General features: G+C 35.2%; 1 protein-coding gene across 3 annotated transcripts in view; it reads left to right on the top strand.

Moving 5' to 3' along the window:
* COP1 (COP1 E3 ubiquitin ligase) overlaps positions 1-22,081 on the top strand; it is a 239,848-nt gene that overhangs the window by 154,140 nt on the left and 63,627 nt on the right. The window lies entirely within an intron of this gene.

The following is a 22,081-nucleotide window of genomic DNA, read 5'->3' as shown; positions in this document are numbered from 1 at the left end:
TACTGTTCCTAGAACAAACAAACAGGAATTGTGGAATATTCTATTTAACCATGTTATCCATAAACATTTTTAGTTTTGGTTACTGTAAACCCTTTGCTCCTCTCAGTAAACTAAACAGTTCACACACATAAACACACACCATTTGTTTTCCCATTTTCAATACTTTCCAGTTTTGTGATTTGGCATTATGATAACTTTTAGTCTTCACAAGGAAAAAAATAACCTTTTTTGGTTGTTTTGGTTGATTAATTTATTTTTAAATATCAATATTACTTCTCTTACTCTAAAATTTTCAGTGACTTCTCATTGCTTAGAGAATAAATATAGATTGCTTTGCTTTCTGTTCTAGGCCCTCCATGATCCGCTTCAGTATTCCTTATGCTTGACTCATTTTGTTTACTCTCTGAAAATTTTCACTCAGAAGAGTTTTTGTAAAGCTTCTTCTTCCATAAAGATTTCTTGATTCTCAGTAACGTTGTCTGAGGCTACCTTATGTTGGCATCTTCCATCTTTAAAAATTTGTTTAATTATTTAAACATTGTTTATATTTAATTATACAAATATTCAAGATTATCCTCATTCTCAACTTTGATATGTTATACAGATAAAGCTTAAGTTCCCCTTGATCAAACATTATTAAACTACCTCCTCAGAGGTACTACTGTTAATAGTTTTACTGGTATCTTTCCATAGATAGCATTTCTTGAGGAAGAGGCCAACAAGTGTTTTTCTTTATTTAGAACAATACTTTTTCTTTTCTTTATTCAGGATGGATTCTAAAAGATGAACATCTATACTATATAAAACACACAATTTTAGAATACCTTTAGATTTCTGACGTCAGTTTATAGAGTGCCTGCTACTCCCCTCTGCCTCTCTCACATCACAGTAACCAAAATATAATTAATTTCTTTCAACGTAAGAACCTGGTGTTTAGTTTAGGCGCTATGAAACCTAATTTAATTCATTTTATAGAGTTAACATGGAGAAACTTGAGTATGGTAGATATGTAAGTGCTCAGGGTATCTTATTATATTTTCGCATCTTATTTAAGTATTGGGAAGTATTTTAGGTGTGTTAGGTTCATAAATCTGCCTTGTCTTTTATTTTGTACAGCAGTTGCCAGTGGGGATGATCTTTTCCTTCACATTTAAATTAAATGTGTGAATATTTATTTAATAAATCTTGATTAATGTCATAGCATTCATGAACATGTGTTTTACTTATCTATACTACATAGATAACAGGGGAAAAAATGAATATTAAAGACATTACATTTTCAAGTTTCCAAGTAATTTGAGTGAACTCAAATGGAAGTGGCATGCATAAAGCCAGTATTCAAGAAACAAATATTGTATTACTTTGTCATAAATAAAATCTACTTTTGAGAGTGCTAGAATCTAAAAAGAACTTTGAAGCACCTACTAAATCTTTTGCCTATTTATGTCTGACTTGTCTTCCAGCCTGTAAGTAGCACTTGAGGTAGATCTTTTAAAAATGGACTTCACAGGAAATTTTATATTTACATTAAATGCAGAGGTATTTTAAAGTCAGACATCTATTATTCAGCCATTACTAATATAATAGACATGATCATCATTCAGTTTTTGAAACTAATATTGAATCATCACTGTGAACACTTGGGAAGTATGAAATACATGATACGATTTCTAGAGAAACCGTTAAAATAACAGAACCAAAGTACAAAATCCAAACTATTATTGGAGTGGGAGGGAAGGAGTAGAATATTTGGCTAACCCAAAAGAAAGCAAGAAAAGAAAGGGGAAAAAAGCATAGAAAATTTGGGATAATTAAAAAATAGAAAATAAGCCGATAGAAATTCAAATATTATCTAAAGTGGAAATGGCTTAATTTCTCTAGGTAAAAGATTAGGGTTAACAGACTAGTTAAAATGTTCAAAATGCAATAATATACTCTGCAAGAGACACATTTAAAACAAGAATAAGGAAATGTAAATGAAAACAGTTTTATTTTGGCACAAGAGTAGATAGACTGGTGGAACAGAACCAGAAACAGACTCACAAATGTATAGATATTTGATACCTGACAACGATTATATTGCATAGGAGTTTGGAAAATATGGAATTTTCCTACTCGGACAATTGGTATGGGAAAATGACCTTGTAACTTTACCTCACGCAATACGCAAAATCAATTCCAAGTGACCAAGCCACCTAAATGCAAACAGCAAAACTATAAAGTATTTAGAAGATAGTGTAAGAGAGAGTATCTTCATGATCTTGTGGTAGGGAAGGCTTTAAGATACAAAAAGTATAAACCATAAATGAAAGGTGGATATATTTGACTACAATAAAATTAAAAACTTTTGTTCATCAAATAATACCTGAAGAAGTAATTTTTTTTAAAAGTTGTTAATTGGAGGAAGATATTTAGAACATATATAAGTGACAAAATTAAATTAGTATCCAGATTACATGAAGAACTCTTTCAGACAAATAAGAAAATGATAAATGTATCTTACAATCTTGCTACTCAAAGTGTAGTCTGCACAGCAGTAACATCACCTAGGAGCTTATGAGAAATGCAAATTCTAAAACCCTGATGAAGACCTACTGCATCAGAATTTCTGAAGGTGGACTCCAGGAACCTGTTTTTTAACAGGCTCCCCAGGTGATTCTTATGTACTCTAAAGTTTGAGAAGCCTTGCCCTAGAGAAACACATATTTAAATAATGTATATAGTGGCATTGTTTGCACATTCATGCTGTGGAACGTATTCAGCAGTGAAAGTGAATGAACTACAGCTCCATGAATCCATGTCGGATGAGTAACAGGTATAAATGTTGAATGAAAGAAAGTCACAGAAGAATGGTACAGTACAATTCTATTTATATGCATGCAAAACAAACTTGTTTAGGAATATATACATTGACTGTGGGAATGTATGGTCAAACCATAAAGAAAAGAAAGGGAATAATTATTATAACTTCAAGTGTAGTGGTTACCTCTCAGATGGAGAAAAAGAAAATACAATATACAGGAGGCTCTTTAGGTATAGGCTTATTGTGTTTGTAAGCAGCATAGTAGTTACAAGGAGGCTGAAACTATTCACATACATTTTATAGACTCTTCTGTATGCAGGCTGTTTTTCCAAGTCTGAAAGAAAGTCTTTTTAAAAGATGGAAAAAATGTAAACTAATTTAAACGCTAAAAACTTAGCATATAGACGTGCACAGAGAATATCATTAAACAAACTTTCATTTTCTTCGTAGCTTTTGAGATATTACCATGGAAACTTTTTAAAGTTGACTGATGTTTTGGCAGTTATAAGGGGAAATGGTTTAAGTGAACAGACATAGTAGTCTCGAGACTTTCTTTATAAAGATTGAGACTTCATCAAAACTATTTATTTTCGTTGTTTCCATTTTCAGTAGGTCACTGAAGTTTCAAGTCAGCTGTGTCATTTATGTTCCTTTTCCTAAGCACCTATGGCTGGGATGAATTATGTTTAAAGGCTTTATTAGAATAAGCCCAATGCCAGAGTAAAGCAAGATTGTCCTTGTTTATTCAAATATGCACTCAGTAGGAGAAGGTTTTTACCTCCTGATATATGTGATTTACTGAAAGCGTTCCAGAAAATGTTTTTTTCCTCGGGGAGGTTTTAAAAAATTGAGTTCTAAGTGTGGCTTACTGTTATAGATTATTGTAAATCTGTCAAATGAAATACTTTAAATATTTTTGAAAAACCCATGTTAGAAAATTGAAGTCATTTTTCTGAATTTAAACATTTATTTGGTGTTTTCACATTCTGTTTACGAGGTTAGATTTTTTTTTTTAGTATGCTAAACACAGTAGAGTGATGAAGCATGTAACTTGTAGATTATTTCTTTAGTGAGAAAATTAAAATGAAGATATTGAGAAGAGGCTACATTTAAAAGGATTGCTGCAGAAAATATAAAATTTAGCCACTAGTGTCTGAGTTAGAGATATCCATTAGACAGAGACTGTAGTTAAAATATTATCTTAAAGGGCTTAATTGAATTAAATCAAATGTGACTATATTTTTTTCCTCAGAGATCCTAGTTTAAGATAGAATATATGTAGATTGCCATGTCAGTATTACAAAGTAAGAGCTTGAAAGCCTATCTAAGCCAGCTTTCTTTCCTTTTAGTGATTATCTGTCTTTTTGTGACCTTCTAATGTATAAATGCAATGCTTACGCCTGTTAATATTTTGAGTCACTTTTTCCTCTGTTAGTGGTTCTGAATGAATCTTAAGCTGTATAAACCACATTTTAGACTCTACTAATTTTACTTTAACAGCAGAGCCAATTTAATTGGTCTCTATGAATCAATATTAAGCTATTGTAAGATGCTGAAAGATTTGTTTTAGATTTTAATATTTATAGTAAATTGCGTTAATGGTCTCAGTTCTTTACCCTTCCCTATACCTATGCGCTTTACCATGAAACAGTGCATTCCTGTTGTGGGAAACAGCCACACCCTTTGACTCTGGGCTTGGCAATATGATTTGCTTTGGCCCAAGTGCTGTTACGTGTGACATTGACCAGAAGTTTGAAATGTGCTTGCACACTTGGGCTTGCTTGCCCTTGCCCCTCTGCCATCACCATGAGGAGAACATGCTCAAGCTAGCTGCTGGTCCCAGGGGGAGGAAGAAAGACACTTGGAGCAGCACCTACTTGCCCCAGCCAAATCATTCAACTCCCAGACACAAAAACAAGCTCTATTAAAATCAGTCAACCCTAAGCTGTTCCTCAGATCAGTGAGAATAAATGAAGGGGTTAAGCCACTAAATTTTGGAATAGTTTGTTACATAGCAGTTTTGTGGCAATGGCTGATTAATTCAGTGTTCTGTGAAATTTTATGATATTGAATGAATAAAGGCCATTTTTCTATGTTATTATCAAGGCTCTGATTAATTATCTTCTGTTTATAAAAAATCATCCCATATAGAATAACAGTGTACTTACAGCCAATATATCACCTTCACTGATTTCCACTTGTTTGAAAGCACAGAAAAAAATCTACATAAAATTACTCTACTACCTTTATGCACATGCCTTAAAAAATCTTCACATGTAGAAAGACAAACTTAAATACTTGATGTATAATCTAAAGCAAAGGTCTTCAAACTAGAGTAGGAAAACCTTGATGGAAAACTAGAAGTATTCAAAGTGTGTGTAGAAACTTATAGATTTAAGAAAATCCATTGTTAGGGGCTGACCTAAGCCACAAAAAAAAAAAAAAAGAAAGAAAGAAAATCAATTGTTAGATCCTCAGATTTCATATGTAAGTTGATATGCCTGACAGTGAAACTTGAGGTGTCACGCCAGTTCTTCTTTTCCACTTCAGTTTTTTTTTTCTTGGTTAAGAGGAGTAGCCCTAAGGTAACATCTGTTGCCAGTCTTCCTCTTTTTGCTGAGGAAGATTTGGCCTTAAGCTAACATCTGTGCCCATCTTCCTCTGTTTTTTTTAATACGTGGGATGCCACCACAGCGTGGCTTGATGAGTGGGGTGTAGGTCTGTGCCCGCAATACAAACCTGCGAACCCTGGGCTGCCGAAATGGAGTGCACGAACTTAACCACTACGCCAACGGGCCAGCCCCTCCACTTCAACTTTTACAATAACTTTTCTCCTGTTTTACAAAAGAAAACTTCTTTCTCATCATCATAAATCTTAGTATGCCACGTTATTCCAGGTTGTGCAAACCTTAGGGTTATCAAACAAAGGGATGATGCTAAATGTTGTTACTAGAGTAACTTCTTATCGTTCTTTGTCTTATAGATATTTCTATTGAGTGAAACATGGCATTAGAAAAAGTATATTTTATACCATGTTATAGTGCTTTTACTTTAGATATTTGCTGAGTGAAGCAGTGGAAGTGGGTGAAGTTTTTTCTTTAAAGGACTTCTTCCTTCTTCTGAGTATTATCAAAAAATGTATGCATTGTTCCTTTTTTTCAAGTTCCACGGGAGCAAAGCAAAGAGCCCATTAGCACCAAATATTAAACGTGGATCTTCTTAACCCAGTTGGGGAATAAACTTTACACCCTATTTATTCATTTATCTATCATAGAATCAGAATTGAGAAATGAGGTGTTTAGAAAGGATGCATATTAACACTTATATTTGAATTGAAAAAGATAATCTGACATTAAATCTAGTCCTTTGTATATAAATTGATGAGCTAAATCTGCATTGTGAAGGTTTTGATAAAAATATATCTAAAACATGAAATAATAGAAAAGCAAAAAGTAAAATAGTTCCTCCAAAATACTTTGTTCACTAAGTTATATTAAAATTACAATATTTCTGTTTTTTGCAACCTTTTTGAGAATATGTTAATACGGGTATAATTAATACTGGTCCGTCGTCCTTTATCTGCTATTTGAAAATCCAGAAAGCCCTGAAAACCAGAAATTCATTGCTCATTTGATGACATGATCAGATCTAGAGCAGAGCTACTTATCTGTGTATATCCCATTTAGTATAATTGTTCATACGTTTTCCAACAGAAATGTTGATATTTTTGATTACAGGGTGCTGACACAAACTTTATTGGGAATGTTGCATAATATGAAGCATATTTCCTTTCAAAATCTGAAAAATTCAGAATTATGAAACACATCTGTCCCCAAGTGCTTGGGATAAGGAATTGTGGTCCTGTGATTTGATTTGATGTTGGCAAAACCATTTTAGTGCTTTGCAAAAATTGTGACTTTAAATTACTTTTAATTACTAGGTAACAAGGTAGATTGGTTCCACTTCTTTGCATTCAGTAAAACTGAAGGATGGTCTAATCAAGATGTCAGATCATTGAAAATATTTTTTGATAATAGCTTACTATGTGATTTTTGGCATAAACTTGGGATTTAAAAAAATTGAGTGACATTACTACGAGAAAATTTTCCATTTCTATGACTATATTTATATAAATATAGAAATGAACAATAGGAATAGAATTAATGCTGACCAATAAGAATGGAATTCTAAGAGTGTGTAATAATTCATTTGTAGTTACCAGAATGAAGTTGGGACAAAGGGCAGAGGGAGAGGGGATGCTACAACCATCTTATGAAGACAGACATTTTCAGTAAAATATTACTTTTGTTAAATAATTATCAAAATTTGTTGTATTTTTTACTCAGTTGTATACTACTAATAATTTTAATGGTAACACAAATAGAAAAAATGTCTTAGAATTAGAATGTTTTGGTCACAGAAAATGAAATTATTGGTTGTATATTTTTTTTTTTCAGAAAAGAGAGAATGCTAAATAAGACAGTATAAAAAGACAGCATGAAATCAGTTGGATAAATTTTATTTGTGAGAGTAATGAAGATACAAATTTAAGGAAAACGTTATGTAAAGCTTTCCATTATTGAAGAACAGCTTGTTCATATATATATTTTTTAATGGATGATGTTGAACATCAGATCACTATGGTGTTTAGGTTTCATTAGATACACTTAATTCATATTTTAAAATGTCACTATTTAAATATGTTACGAATGACAGATCTTGCAATATATTATGAAAATTTTAGGGCATTGATTTAAAATTTATAGAGTTTTTCAGTATTCTTTTAGGCAAAAAATTATAAGCCTATGAATCTACCTGGTCAGTTAATTTGGGGGCAGATGAAGGTGAATAGTTGTAGGTAGTGGAGAGTCAATGAGTGGCTATTACTAGTCGAAAAGTAGGTGCTAAATGCTTTAATTGATGGATTAGTCTCTAAATGAATTATTGAGTATGTTAAATGAAAAAATACTTTTAATTGTAAAGAAATATGTATTTTTATGACATAAATGAAGTAGTTTCAGTAAGATGTGAAATTTTTTCATAAATTCATACATGAATCTGAAAACCTGGACTCTACTATTATAGAGCCATTTGTGGTTATAGAGAGAAGTTCAGAATCTCAGAAACTTCTTCCTTTCATGGGCACGTGCTCACTCACGTTCTCTCTCTATCAGCTCCCCTTCCTTCCTTCCTTTCCTTTCTCTTCTCTGCCTCCCTTTCATTTTCTTTCCTTCTTCTTCTTCCTTTTCCTCCTCCATCTTTCCTTTTTCCCTTCTACCCTTTCTCCTTTCTCTTTCTCACTCCTGCACTCTTCCTTCCCTCCCTCCTTCCTTACCTCTCTCCTTCCTTTCTTCTCTCAGTCTCCCTCTTCTTCCTTCTCCCTCCCCTTCTTCCTCTTCCTTTTTCTCTAGTCCTACCTGCCACTCTGCCCTTATCAGTGGTTCTCAAACCTGTGTTTGGATCTCTTCCCCACAGTCCTACACATACATTTCCTGATTTCTTTTCCTTACCACCAGTTCAGTCTTCAGTTCTTATCAACTCTCCCTGGACAGTTCTTCCGTCATACCAGAAAAATTGAGTAAACCCCTTTTTCTGATTATTAATCAAATAAAGATATATGAGATTTTGCTGACAAAATATTAAGTTAATCTATCAGCTTAGAATTGACTATCTTGTATTTGTTCTTTTCCCCCATCATTTTATCAGACTTTTATTTCTAACTGGGTATGTAGTGATACTGATATCAGAGAGACAGCCAACTGATTGTGAGACTAAGGTTGCCTATATATATTAAAACTTTCTGGCTAGAATACTTAAAAGATGCTGCTACAAAGTGAACAACGAAAGATTGAGCTGTTACTATTATAGACTGGTGTGGATGAGAAGGAGCAGTGCACCAGGCAGAATCAATGTAGTTTTCTTGTAAGTATGCAAGAATTTAGAATGTGTGCTCTGTAGATGTGATAAGAAAATATTGTCAGAAGATCTGCACATTGGGAGTTCTACTTCTGCTCAGTATATAGAAAGCCACCAGAAAATGTTACTCCCATCTTAAAAACAGAAAAAGCTGTATGAGCTACAAAATTATAACTTTTCTTGACCCGCCAGAGAGCTGAGGTCACAAGGCATGGGAACTGAATTCCAAGGAAAGACAAGCCCTTACAAGGAAAGATGAGACACGTGAACTATTTCACCATTTGCAGACCACAAGAAGAAGTAGCCATCACAGAAGCTGGTAAGAAGAAATGAGTTAAAATTTAAATGCATTCTTAAAGGCCAAGTGTGGGCTGGCATATCAGTGTAGAATAACTGGAAGCCTGAAACACAAGGGGAGTGCTCACGTACTCATAAACTCTTCTCCATGGCCCTCTGCTGGCTGCTCACAAGAATGAATGGGGCAGGGCAATAGAGTAGCCTGCATCAATAGCATGCAGGAGCTCACAGAGTGATCAGTTCCTGCTGAAAGACCAGCACAAAACATCACCCTTTTCTCTGGACCTCCTCTCTTACAGAGCAGAGCTTTAAGCTATTGGGAGAGGAGTGAGAAAACTTCTTGGGCCCAGGATCCTGCATCGGTACAAAGCAGAGATCCACTACGACTGACAGAGTGGCCTGGAACTCTCTCTTGCCTGAGACCTGCCCCAGAGGTTATATAGAGTTTGGCTGCCATGATAGTGAAGGATTGAAATGCTAAAAAGGCCCCATACTGGAAGCTCAGGCATATGGGGCCTGCCTAAGACTTATGATGGACCAGAAGAACTGAGAACCCATGCTCCAAGCAGAATCCTAGCACCAAAAGGAAAGTAAGCGAGGGCCCTCTACCTCTGTGGGAAGAACAGTAGCATGGAGAAAAACCCTCTCTCAGGCTCAGACATACAAGAATTGCTAAAAGGTAAGGGTAGAACAGGAATACTGAGAAAAATTTCTGTGCCCTATAACACTAAGCGTGAGGCGCTGACAGCTCATTGCTGGAAAAATTTGAAGCCTGTGGTGTTTTTAATGGTGAACTTAACAACCAAAACCAAAATGCAGCTTGACGACTGACTAGATTGATTGATCCCCTCACACTAATGGCCTGACAGAAAAAGAGTTATGGGCATTTCCAGGCAAGAATACCATTTACCTCAATGTCTACTATTCTATTCATGATCTCTTACATTTAATAAAAAAGTATGTGACATACAAATAAGAGTAAGAATCCCATTGCCAAGACTCAAAGGGATCAATATATTTGTAGATGACCCAGATGTTGTTTTTAAAAAACTGAACATATGTTAGAGGATCTAGTGAGAAAGATAGACAACATGCTTGAAAAGATGAAGAATTTCAGCTGAGAGATGGAAAATATTTTGAAAAAGTAAAATGGAAATACTAGAAATACAAATCTTGATATCAGAAATGAAGAATTCTTGATGTACCCATCAGCAGATTAAATACAAACTAAGAAAAAACTAAGTGAACTTGAAGGTTGGTCAATAGAAATTATCCAAAATGAAACACAAAGAAGAGAGTGGGAGGGAGAAAAAGAACACAGTAGCCAAGAGTTATTGCACAGTATCAAACAATTAAACGCACTTGGAATTGGAGTTGTAGAAGGAGAGAAAAAGACAGAAGAAATATTTGAAGAGATAAAGACCAAGAATGTTCCAAAAATGATGAAAGACAATAAACCACAGATACCAGAAGCTCATAGAATTTCACATAGGATAAAAACAAAAACAGGCCAAAAATACCTAGCTATATCATTGTCAAAATACTGAAAACAAAGGTAAATCTTGAAGGCAGTCAGAGTGAAAGAAACATTATGTACAGTGAAAGATAAAAAACAGGCTTCTCGTCATAAACTATACAAGCCAAAAATCAAGAGAGCCACCATATAGTTAAAGTGGGGAAAAAAAAAATTTAACCCAAAATTCTATATCCAGCCAAAAAAGCCTTTTATGAAAGAAGACAAAGATTTTTTTCAGACAACCAAAAGCTGGATTTTTGTTAACTCAGAAACTGTGATGGATATAAAATGTTAACCCTACTTGCATGGATAGGTGGCCAGAGCGGTGGACAGATGGTTGGGTAGATGATGGATAAATGGATACAGAAAGATGGATCTATACTAGATCTAAATTGCAGAAAATAAAAACTAAACCACCCACTTGATTTTATATAACTCTAGAATACTGGATTCTGAATAAAAGCATGTTAGAAGATACATGAAAGGGGAGTGTCAGTATTAGGAACCCCTCTCTGTTCCCCCAGGACAAGAATAACTATGCTAAAAATATTTATAGGTTCCTGTTCTAGGTGGAACATGAATTTGGAAATGTAGGTACAGGCTAAATAATGAAGGGCTTTTATATGTCGTAGTAAGAAAGGTTGGTTTGTCTAATGAATATAATTGCATTAAAATATTAAGTCTTTGTTCTAGTAGCTTTTAGCAAAATGTAAGGACCAAATCTGTCCAGTAAAAGAAAAAAAATTATTTTTTCTTATGAACTATTATTGAGATAATAGAATTCATTATGGCTTTTTAAAAAATAGCATAAAAGAAGGTCATTAAATAGACCAAGCCCCAAATCTACGTTATCTTTTGCATGTAAATTCCCCATTTTAGATTAGTTTTTCAATCATATTCTTGTGTGGAGTCTACCTAATATATTACTATTTCTGGAACACTGGTTAAAATATAGATCTGTACCCTGGGTTGGATGAAAGTGCCCCTGGAAATGGAGGGACAGTTGTGAAATAACCAGAAAATTAGTTACTTGACATGAGTTGGGGGTTAATCAGTCTTTTATTTTGAAACTTGCTTCAAATGGTTACACCAATAAAAGTAATTAGATACTCAAAAGGACGTTCTGGTTCTGACAGTATGATTAACTAGATAAACTGAAAATCCTCTGTCAGCAAACATTTTATTTTAGATAAACATTATTTTATTTTATTTATTTTTTTGCTGAGTAAGATTTGCCCTGAGCTAACATCTGTGCCAATCTTCCTCCATTTTGTTTGTGGGTTGCCCCCACAGCAAGGCCACCGATGAGTGGTATAGGTCTGCGCCTGGGATCTGAACCCGGGTGCCGAAGTGGAGAACACCGAACTTAACCACTAGGCTATGGGGCTGGCCCCAGCTAAACATTATTTTAGACAAAATATATAACATATTATTATTATTATTTTAAGTTTTATTTATTTATTTTTTCCCCCAAAGCCCCAGTAGATAGTTGCATACTGTAGCTGCACATCCTTCTAGTTGCTGTATGTGGGACGCGGCCTCAGCATGGCCAGACAAGCGGTGCGTCGGTGCGCGACGGGGATCCGAACCCCGGGCTGCCAGCAGTGGAGCACCTGCACCTAACCACTAAGCCATGGGGCCGGCCAACATATTATTTTAGATGCTTATCTTATAAAGCATTGAAATTACAAAGGATCAGAAACAAGTGGAATATAGAAACCAGAGAAGTAAACATGTGAGCTGAAGTTGTGTTGCCTCATTAATGGTGGTGATAGAAAGTTGCTGGCCTCAGTAATCCAGGGACCTAGATATTGAATTGTTAGTGGGAAGGGGGAAAGGTGGTGTGGACTAGAAAGCGTCTACCTAGGGTGCTGTAATTGTCTGCCTGTCTGCCCATCTACATGGGGAGATTTCCAGAAACTCTCTTAACCTGGGCTCTGAGTGGTGGATAGGAATTGTCCTCCTGAGAATTCTAACCACTGCCTGCATGGTATAGGATGCTTCTGCCCACCTCCCCCACCACAGAGAAATAAACAAAAGAAGAAAATTAAATCAAGAATTGAATAAAATATGAGGAAAGAAATCTTGTGAGCAAAGAAATTCTTAAATGTAGGTAAATCTTAGCTGGCATTGACTGTATAAAGCAACAACAATAAAATGGAAAAATAAGACTAATTTGGAGGTTTTAAAAAAGAAAGAAATAAAAAATCTGGACAATAAAAATGTAACCCAGGTTTTGGAGGAGTGTTGATGAAATGGAAAGCAATCTAGGTTTTTATGTTGCCTGTATAACAATATTAATTAACTTAGTCCTAAAAGTCATATGTGCATTCTAAAATTTTAAGCATAATCATTAAAGAATAGAAATAGAATCTCTACTGTACTTCCAAATCTGCAGTAGGAAGGAAAACTCAATCTATAGAAGGCAGGAAAGGAGGAAATGAAGAGCCATAGAAAAAGCAGAGTAAATAGCAAAAAATAAGATGATGAGAATAAACCCAAATACCTCACTGATCTGAGTATAGTAAGTTGAAACAGATTAAATTTGCTGGTTCAAAGACAAAATCTCTCTGACTGGATTATTTTATCAAAAATTTAAAAATTATCAGCTAAATGCTATATAAAAGACTTAAATTTGAAGGGCACAATAAGATTGAATAAAGGGATGAAAGAAAATATATTATGAAATAAGAGAACTGATGAAGCTATATTTAATGAGAACAATTAGACTTTTAAGGTTAAAAAAAATAGGGTTAAGAAAGGTCCCAATGAAGGGATAAAAAGAATAACTTAGAATGAAGACATATGTTCCAAACTACATGTATGTAATAATATAGCCTCAAAATAAATAAAGGTGATGGATTCTAGGAGGAATTCAAATTTCACAGTCCAAGGAGATTTTATACACCTTTCTTTGATAGGAAAGCCGAAATTACAGGGTACTGGAAATTTGAACAACACAGTTAACAAGTACACATATAGAAGACAAAATCTGTCAACTAGAAACATTCATATTCTTTTCAATCACACATAGGTTATGTAAAATTATTTTTTTATGCTGTTCTTTTTTCAAGAAAGTCAAGCATCGATTTTTATCCTTGTTTATCAGACTTGATTCCAAATGTTTTGCCAGTTTCCCAAAATAAATTTGTCTTTGAAGCTGTTTGAAGAAAGCATCACTGCTGTGAAAAGGTTCCTTTTAGGCTTTTTTGGTTCTTTCCTACCACCATTTTCCAGGTTTTTGAAATAAATCAGTAGATTTATTTACAACCTTTATATGCCTTACATGGGTTTTTAAAATTTCATTTAATGCCTTTCTAGTAATGAAAAATAAATTTTAAGTATCTCTAATGTTCATTAGTCATTACTTAGCATTATTGGCATTGACTCCTTCAAGCAGCAGTGTGTGAAGAGAGATTGAAGTAAAGCAGGTCAGTAAGGTTTGAAGCAAATTAATTCTCACAAAATACATGTTTGCTGTGTTCACATACTTTTACAGCTGCTTAGTTTGACTTTGTAAACTTAGCAACTAGGCTATGGTGATGAAATAATTTTGTACTACGTTTTGAGTGTGTATTTCAGTGCTTTTATTTCTATCTAGTCTGGGAATGCTAATTTTTATATTTCTAAAAGCCACTAAGATTTGGATGACATTGCCTCTAGACTTAGATTTATGATGTTTGAACAATTTTATAAAATGACAATTCTAGGGCCGGCCTGGTGGCGCAAGTGGTTAAGTGCGCGTGCTCCGCTGCGGCAGCCTGGGGTTCACAGGTTTGGATCCCAGGCGCGCACGGACACACTACTTGTCAAGCGATGCTGTGGCGGTGTCCCATATAAAGTAGAGGAATGGGTCTGGATGTTAGCCCCGGGCCAGTCTTCCTCAGCAAAATAAAAAAGGAGGATTGGCATCGGATGTTAGCTCAAGGCTGATCTTCCTCAAAATCAAAAAAAGACAGTTCTAGTTTTTTTTAATATCACCTACTAAGTAGAAGAAGAAAATAGACCTTTGAATTTCCCTGGTAATCAGCACACATTTTATTATATAGAAACTGACTCCTGAGTAGGCCAACTGTGAGATCAGGAATTTTTGCCCACAGCTTGTGCTTATTTAATATTTTATAAGCCACTGTGAATATTTTAGATAGTGTGGTTTATGTTTGTCTCTAATCTTTTTTATAGTAATATGATAATAACTATATTTATTCCACAAGTAATTTGTTGTGTATACTTTCAGATAAATTCAAACAACAAACACAAATTTTAAAACCTTTTTTCTACATTTGATACATATTTTTCTGCATTTCCCAGTGATAAAGTTTACAGTGACATCGTTGTTTAGCCACTAATGTCTATGTATAGAACATTGTACTGGGTCCTATTAGTGAGCATGAAGATTTAAACAATATTTTCCCTGTTACCAGTCTAGTTTGAAAGATAGCACTAGAGAAACTCTTTTAGGGCAACAGATTTTCTTCTGTCAGAGGTAATTGTCAAGAAATCATGAACGTATATATACAGATAGATGTTATTGGAAACAAATAGGTGTTATTGATATTTTGAATTGGAATTTTTTTCATATTTGGTGGTAGTAGTGATTTGTAAAAGTTTTTATTTGCCCATGAGCTTTGGAATTCAGCATCAAAACTTCATTAATATACTTTCTCTGCAAAAAAAGATAAATATGGAAAACATAAAAATTTTTCATAGTGATCGGTACAGTTAAATCTTTTGAAATTCTATTTCTTTAGACTCCTCAAGCAATGGCAGGTGGAAAGAAAGGCCAGGTGGATAGGGAAGCAAGAGGCTTAGTAAAAAGGGCTCCTGCTGCTCTTGGGCTGTAACTGGAGCAGCGCTACTTGAATGTGTTTTATATCGTGGGGTTCCAAATAAGTTAGGCGAGGGAGGACTTTGTTACACATTTTTCTGGATTTTCTTAACTGAGATTTTCTTTTTAATTTTGGGAAAATATATATAACTGAGATTTTTATCTTTTTTTTTAAGACTTTATTTTTTGAGAGCAGTTTTAGGTTCACAGCAATATTGAGAGGAAAATGCAGACATTTCACATATGCCTCCTGCCCCTACGCATGTATAGCCTCCCTCATTATCAACATCCCCCTCCAGAATGGTACTTTTGTTAAAATTGATGAACCTGCATTGACACGTCATAATCACCTGAAGTCCATAATTTGCCCTAAGGTTCACTCTTGGTGTTGTCTATTTGATGGATTTGAACAAATGTATAATGACATGTATCCATCATTATAGTATCATAGAGTATTTTCACTGCTCTAAAAATCTTCTGTACTCTACCTTTGAGAACCTGATAAAGCTCCTGGAAATAAATCTGACAAAATTGTAGAGGACTCTCATGACTGGGTCCCCCTGGAGTTTTTAACTCTCAGAGTTGTCCACGTTGAGCCTCCAGCAATTCATCAGTTACAGTTCAGATTTTTCTGTCCGGATACTACTTCCCATGACAATTTCCCCTCATGAGTCTCTGCTCTGATAAGCTCTGACTCCCTGTATTTGCCTGTCAGTCTCTCCAATCTGTGGGACAGAGGTTTGACCTGGGCCCTTACCTCTCATATGGATCCCAGAAGAGTTGTTGACTTTTTAGTCTGTTCACCTTTTAGTTGTCGTTAGGATGGAGTGTTGCCTTCGAGGCTCCTTACATGTAGAACTGGAAACTGTTTTCATTTATTTCTAACTGCTGCTGATTTGATGATTGCTGCTTAATCTCATGTACAGATAAGTAATTGCAACATCTCTGACACTAGAGGAGTATCACAATTGCTTTTATGTCTTTTGCAGATTGGTAAGGATTAGAGGAGTGATTCATAAAATAAAAAGTATCTTATAGTGAGCTAAAGTTAATAGGACTTTCTAATGTTTTATTTAGGCTGGAACCCAGGGCTGATTGTATACAGACAGTAAAAATAAGCAATGGTAATTTCTGATTCCTTTTAAATGATGATCAAAGATCTAACAACCAAATTTAGAGCAGGTGTTAAAAGGAAATACAAAGTATTTTATAGGCATTTGTGTTATGTAACTTATACTTGCTTAATCTTTCTGTTTCCAAAGATAAGCTTTCTTTCAGATCTCTAAGATGGTGTATTAGGATATCATCAAAGGCTTAAAGGAAGTAAAAAAAATGATATAATTATTGTTTTTAAAATTAATAATGATAGCTATATGAGGTAAATATCAGTAACCAGTGGACTTGTGTATTTTTAAATACTCAGAAGTTATTTGCCCTGCCTAAGGAAAAGTTTCTAAGGATTTCTCCAACTTCCTTTCTCACCTCAACCCCATCATGGTGATATCCAAAAGGTAGGACGTTAAGAAGTTTTATAAGCTCTCAAGCATCTTGGAAGCCTGAAGATAGAATTCAGAATTTCTGAGATTCAGTTTGATCTCTGATTGGCCATATTGTATATGGATTGAGACTGCTTCTTTGTCTTCTCGTTTTTTAGAACGCAGAATCGCTGTGTCACAAACTGTATTTAAAAACTTTGACTTATCAGTTATAGTTGTTTTATTCTACTTTAATAAAGGTAACAAACTCTTCATTAAACATTAAGTTCAATAAGATATTCCTACATCTATTTCAAACAAATTATTTTCACCCTATCATTTTAGCGTATCAACAATGATTACCTTATTAATGGTGAAACTGTGTTTGTTTGTTTGTTTGTTTTTTTAGTATCCCTACAGGAAGATTATTCATTGTACTGGAAATGTTTCTGTATTGCCATTCCTCTTAATGGTTGTGTTAAGTAGCATAGTTTGGCTAAAAGGATGAAAGAAACGGATTCTCTTTACATTGACGAGGCTGTGGGGGCATTTAACTAAGCAGTCAAATTTTGCATCATCCTTAGAACAAACATTATATGCCTCCTGATGTGATGCAAGAGGAAGGACCATCAACTTTATAGTATCCTTGTCAAAAATATTTAATATGAATATAATAACGAGAAAATATTCAGACATATTCAGACGTGCAGAACATTCTGCAAAACAACTATTCTACATGCTTCAAAAATAACTGTATTATGAAAGTTATATATAAAACAATAAGGAGACATGGAAACAAAATACAGTGAGTGACCCTCGAGCAAAACTGAATAAATAAATAGCTACTCAGGATATTTTTTAAACAATTGGGATATTTGAATATAGAATGCATATTAAATTATATTATTGTGCCAATATTAATTTCTGGAGTATGACATAATGGTATTGTGGAGAGTCTTGTGTTTAGAAGGTAGTTGCTGACATTTTTATGGGTAAACTATACTGATGTTTGAAACTTACTTACAAATGGTTCAGGGGGAAAAAAGAGTGAGTATATGTGTTCATAAATGGTAAAATGTTTACAGTTAGTCTAGATTGAAAGGTACAAAGGTGTTCATTGTATTGTTCTTTCAACTTTTCTGCAGATTTGAAATTTTTCAAAGTAGAAGGGAAAAGAGAAGAAATGGAAATGGTATCATATACTAAATCCTCAAATTATTAAGAATATTAAAAAAAATTATGGTGACACTTCAGAAAGAGTTTCCATTTATTTATTTATTTATTTATTTTGGAGGAGATCAGCCCTGAGCTAACATCCTCGCCAATTCTTCTCTTTTTGCTGAGGAAGACTGGCCCTGGGCTAACATCTGTGCCTATCTTCTTCCACTTTATATGGGACGCCGCCACAGCATGGCCTGAAAAGCGGTGCATCGGTACGTGCCCAGGATGGAACCCGGGCTGCCCGCAGCGGAACGCGCGCCCTTAACCGCTACGCCATGGGGCCGGCCCCAGACTTTCCATTTATAGTGGAAAATTATTGGTTAGGGTCCTGCAAACCCTGGGCCGCCGAAGCGGAGTGCATACACTTAACTGCTGTGCCACCGGGCCGGCTCCTGTAAAATATTTTTGTAGTGCACAATGACATAATTTAACCTTTACTTATATCCCTACATCTTTTACATATTACATTCCCCCCCCCCCTTTTTTTTGGTGAGGAATATTAGCCCTGAGCTAACATCTGTGGCCAATCCTCCTCTCTTTTTGCTGAGGAAGTTTGGCCCTGGGCTAACATCCATGCCCATCTTCCTCTACTTTTTATGTGGGATGCCTGTCACAGCATGGCTTGATAAGCAGTGCGTAGGTCTGTGCCTGGGATCCGTACCTGTGAACCCTAGGCCATCGAAGCGGAATGTGCCAACTTAACTACTACACCACAGGGCCGGCCCCTACTTTTGTTTTTTATTAGCCTGAGAATAAGGTAGTATGTTATTATACTGTACTATACTATTTTTATACTATCAAATTATTTTCAGCTTATAAAATAACTTGGGAAGAGTTATTTTATGAAAATGTTTTCAATTGTGAATTATTACTACAAAAAAGAAGTTTAATCTTTGTAACTGATAAATTTAACATGACCACAGCAGTTGAAGCAGGATAATTTTTTTTTTTTTTTTTTTTGGTGAGGAAGATTGGCCCTGAGCTAACGTCTGCCAATCTCCTCTTTTTGCTGAGGAAGACTGGCCCTGGGCTAACATCCATGCCCATTTTCCTCCACTTTATATGGGACGCCTGCCACAGCATGGCCTGACAAGTGGTGCATCAGTGCGCGCCTGGGATCCGAACCAGTGAACCCCAGGCCGCCGCAGTGTAGCACGTGCGCTTAACCGCTTGCACCGCCAGGCCGGCCCCAGGATAATTTTTTTCCATTTATACCTCTGCGATATAGGCTGAATGCTGTCATTTGAGCTGATCACTTAATGCAATTATAATAATAAAAATGAAATATGGGAATACTTTTCCATATAAGCAACAAAAATGCTAACACATTTATAAAAATGAACCAACTCTGTGATATGGCAGCCTTGCAAACCAGCTGCCTTGTAGTCACCACTGTGAAAAAACCGGTTTTGGAGTTTCTCAGAAAGTCCCATTTCCAGATCATTGTCGCTATTCGACCTGACTTACAGCTCACTGGAGAAAGCTCCATTCACAGGATGTTGTTTCTGTGTGATGTGACTCAGAGTCTCCGTGGGAAAATACCTGTACCGAGGATATTGTTGAAAACAATCAGATGCAGTATCATACCAGTTGGGGCAAACAAGAGCCCCAAAAATTTGAAAGGAAGATCTGGGCAACAAAACAACCACAGGGGCTTTCAAAAAGCTCTCGGGTGTTCCTGGGATGTAGAATGCTTTGTGGGTGTCCAGGCCAGTGTGCCTATCCAGGAAAAACTGGAGAGGGCTCCAGTTGCTTACCTCTAGCTGACCTTGAGCCTCCGTTAGCGAGAAGTGAAGGCAAAGGCAGACTTATAAGTTGTGTGTAATAAGTTAATAATTATATAATATATAATAAGTCTACCTTATAAATAAGGCAGATTTATAAGAGTGTGCCCTAACACACACACAGATCCCTTGGCAATGGGTAGAAGACATACTGGCTCAAAGCATTTAAGGAAATCTTGTGACTGCTAAGTGATACTAACCCAGGAGCAACCTTTACTCAGCTAGGTTAAAAAATAAAAACAAAAATTAAAAAACACTGATCAGGGGCCAGCCCCATGGCTTAGCGGTTAAGTGTGCACGCTCCGCTACTGGCGGCCCGGGGTCAGATCCTGGATGCACACCGACGCACCACTTGTCCGGCCATGCTGAAGCGGCATCCCACTATAGCAACTAGAAGGATGTGCGACTATGACATACAACTATCTACTGGGGCCTTGTGGAGAAAGGGAAAAAAAGGGGGAGGATTGGCAATAGATGTTAGCTCAGGGCCGGTCATTCTCAGCAAAAAGAGGAGGATTAACATGGATGTTAGGTCAGGGCTGATCTTCCTCACACACACACACACACACACAAATAAAACACTGATCAGACACTTCAGTAGTTTCATACAGCAAGGATTACAGACTCTACAGAATTAGTTCTAGAAAAGTCACTAAACAAATAAATAACAACACCACCGCCAACAACCAAAAGCCCAACTACAACAAACCAGGGAGAGGGAGACAGGAACTGATTCTGGAGTTGCTACATTATATTATCTAAAATATCTAGTTTTTCACAAAAAACTTATGAGATACACAAAGAAGCAGGAAAAATTCAGTCAGTAGAAACTACCACTCATGTTGGGCTTATTAGAGACTTCAGTGATGTTTTCATTTCAGTCATACTTTCTAACTCCAGAATTTCTATTTTTTTTTCTTATGTCTTTTTTTTTTAATACTCTCTATTTGGTGAGGCATATTTGTCATATTTTTCTTTAATTCCTTAATTGTGGTTTAATTCATTGAATGTAATAGCTCATGCACAAATTTTAGCTGGCAGAAGAATCAGTAAACTTGGAGATAGGTCAGTAGTGATTATCCAGTCTAAGTAATAGAAAGAAAAATGAATAGAGCCTCAAAAAACCTGTGAGACTCCATGAAGCATACCAATATATACAGACACCCAGAAGATAAAGGGGAGAGAGAAAGGGATAGAAAAATATTTGAAGAAATATATGGCCAAAGTCTTCCCAAATTGGATGAAAAACATCAATTTACACATCTAAGAAGCTTAATGAATTCAAAGTAGGATAAACTCAGAGATGCATGCCTAAACACATCATGTTTATACTATTTAAAGTCAAAGGCAGGGAGAGAATCTTGGAAAACAGCAAGAGAAAAGCAACTCGGTGCATAAAAGGGATCCTCAATAAAATCAGCAACTTCTCGTTAGAAACCATGAAAACTAGAAGGCAGTGAGGTGTGTTTAAAGTGCTGAAAGGAAGATTGTCAAGAAAGATTTTTATATCTAGCAAAATTATCCATCAAAAATGAAGAGGAAATTAAGACATTCTCTAATAAACATAAACCGAGCAAGTTCTTTTCTAGCAGACCTGCCCTACAAGAAATACTAAAGGCAGTCCTTCAGGCTAAAAAGAAAGGATACTAGGATAGTAATGCAAATCCACACAAAGTAATAAAGAACACTGGGTAAAGATAATAATATTGGTATAATAAAAGATAGTTTAAATATATTTTTTTCTAATAACTCTAAGTGATTTAAAAGACAACTGAGTAAAAAAGGAATTATAAAAATGTGTTTGTGGGCTTATAATATAAAAAGATGTACAAGAGATAGAGTGAGAAGAGGAGGAAAAGAGCTATATTAGAGCAAAATTTCTGTATAGTATTAAAATTAATTTAGTGATAGTCTGAACTAGATTATTTTAAATTCCCATGCTAATAATAATCCCCAGGAAAAATACTATGGAAATAACTTCTAAAAATATATAGTAAAAAAACAGCAAGAAAGGAACTAAAGTATTACCCTAGAGAATATCTACTTAATACAAAAAAGGCAGAGAGGAGTATAAAAACAAAAAAGATGTAACAAAAGCAAATAGCACTGTTGCGGGTGTAAATCCTATCATATAAATAAATATATTAAATGTATTTAATTAAATGTAATTAAATATTAAAGATGCACTTTAGATTCAAAGACACAGGTTGAAAGTAAAAGGATGGAAAGAGATATACCACG

The sequence above is a fragment of the Ceratotherium simum genome, chromosome 2 (genome assembly GCF_057802395.1).
Source record: "Ceratotherium simum simum isolate JZ-2026a chromosome 2, ASM5780239v1, whole genome shotgun sequence".
Lineage (NCBI taxonomy): Eukaryota > Metazoa > Chordata > Mammalia > Perissodactyla > Rhinocerotidae > Ceratotherium > Ceratotherium simum.
This window is presented reverse-complemented; position numbering and strand designations above follow the sequence as displayed.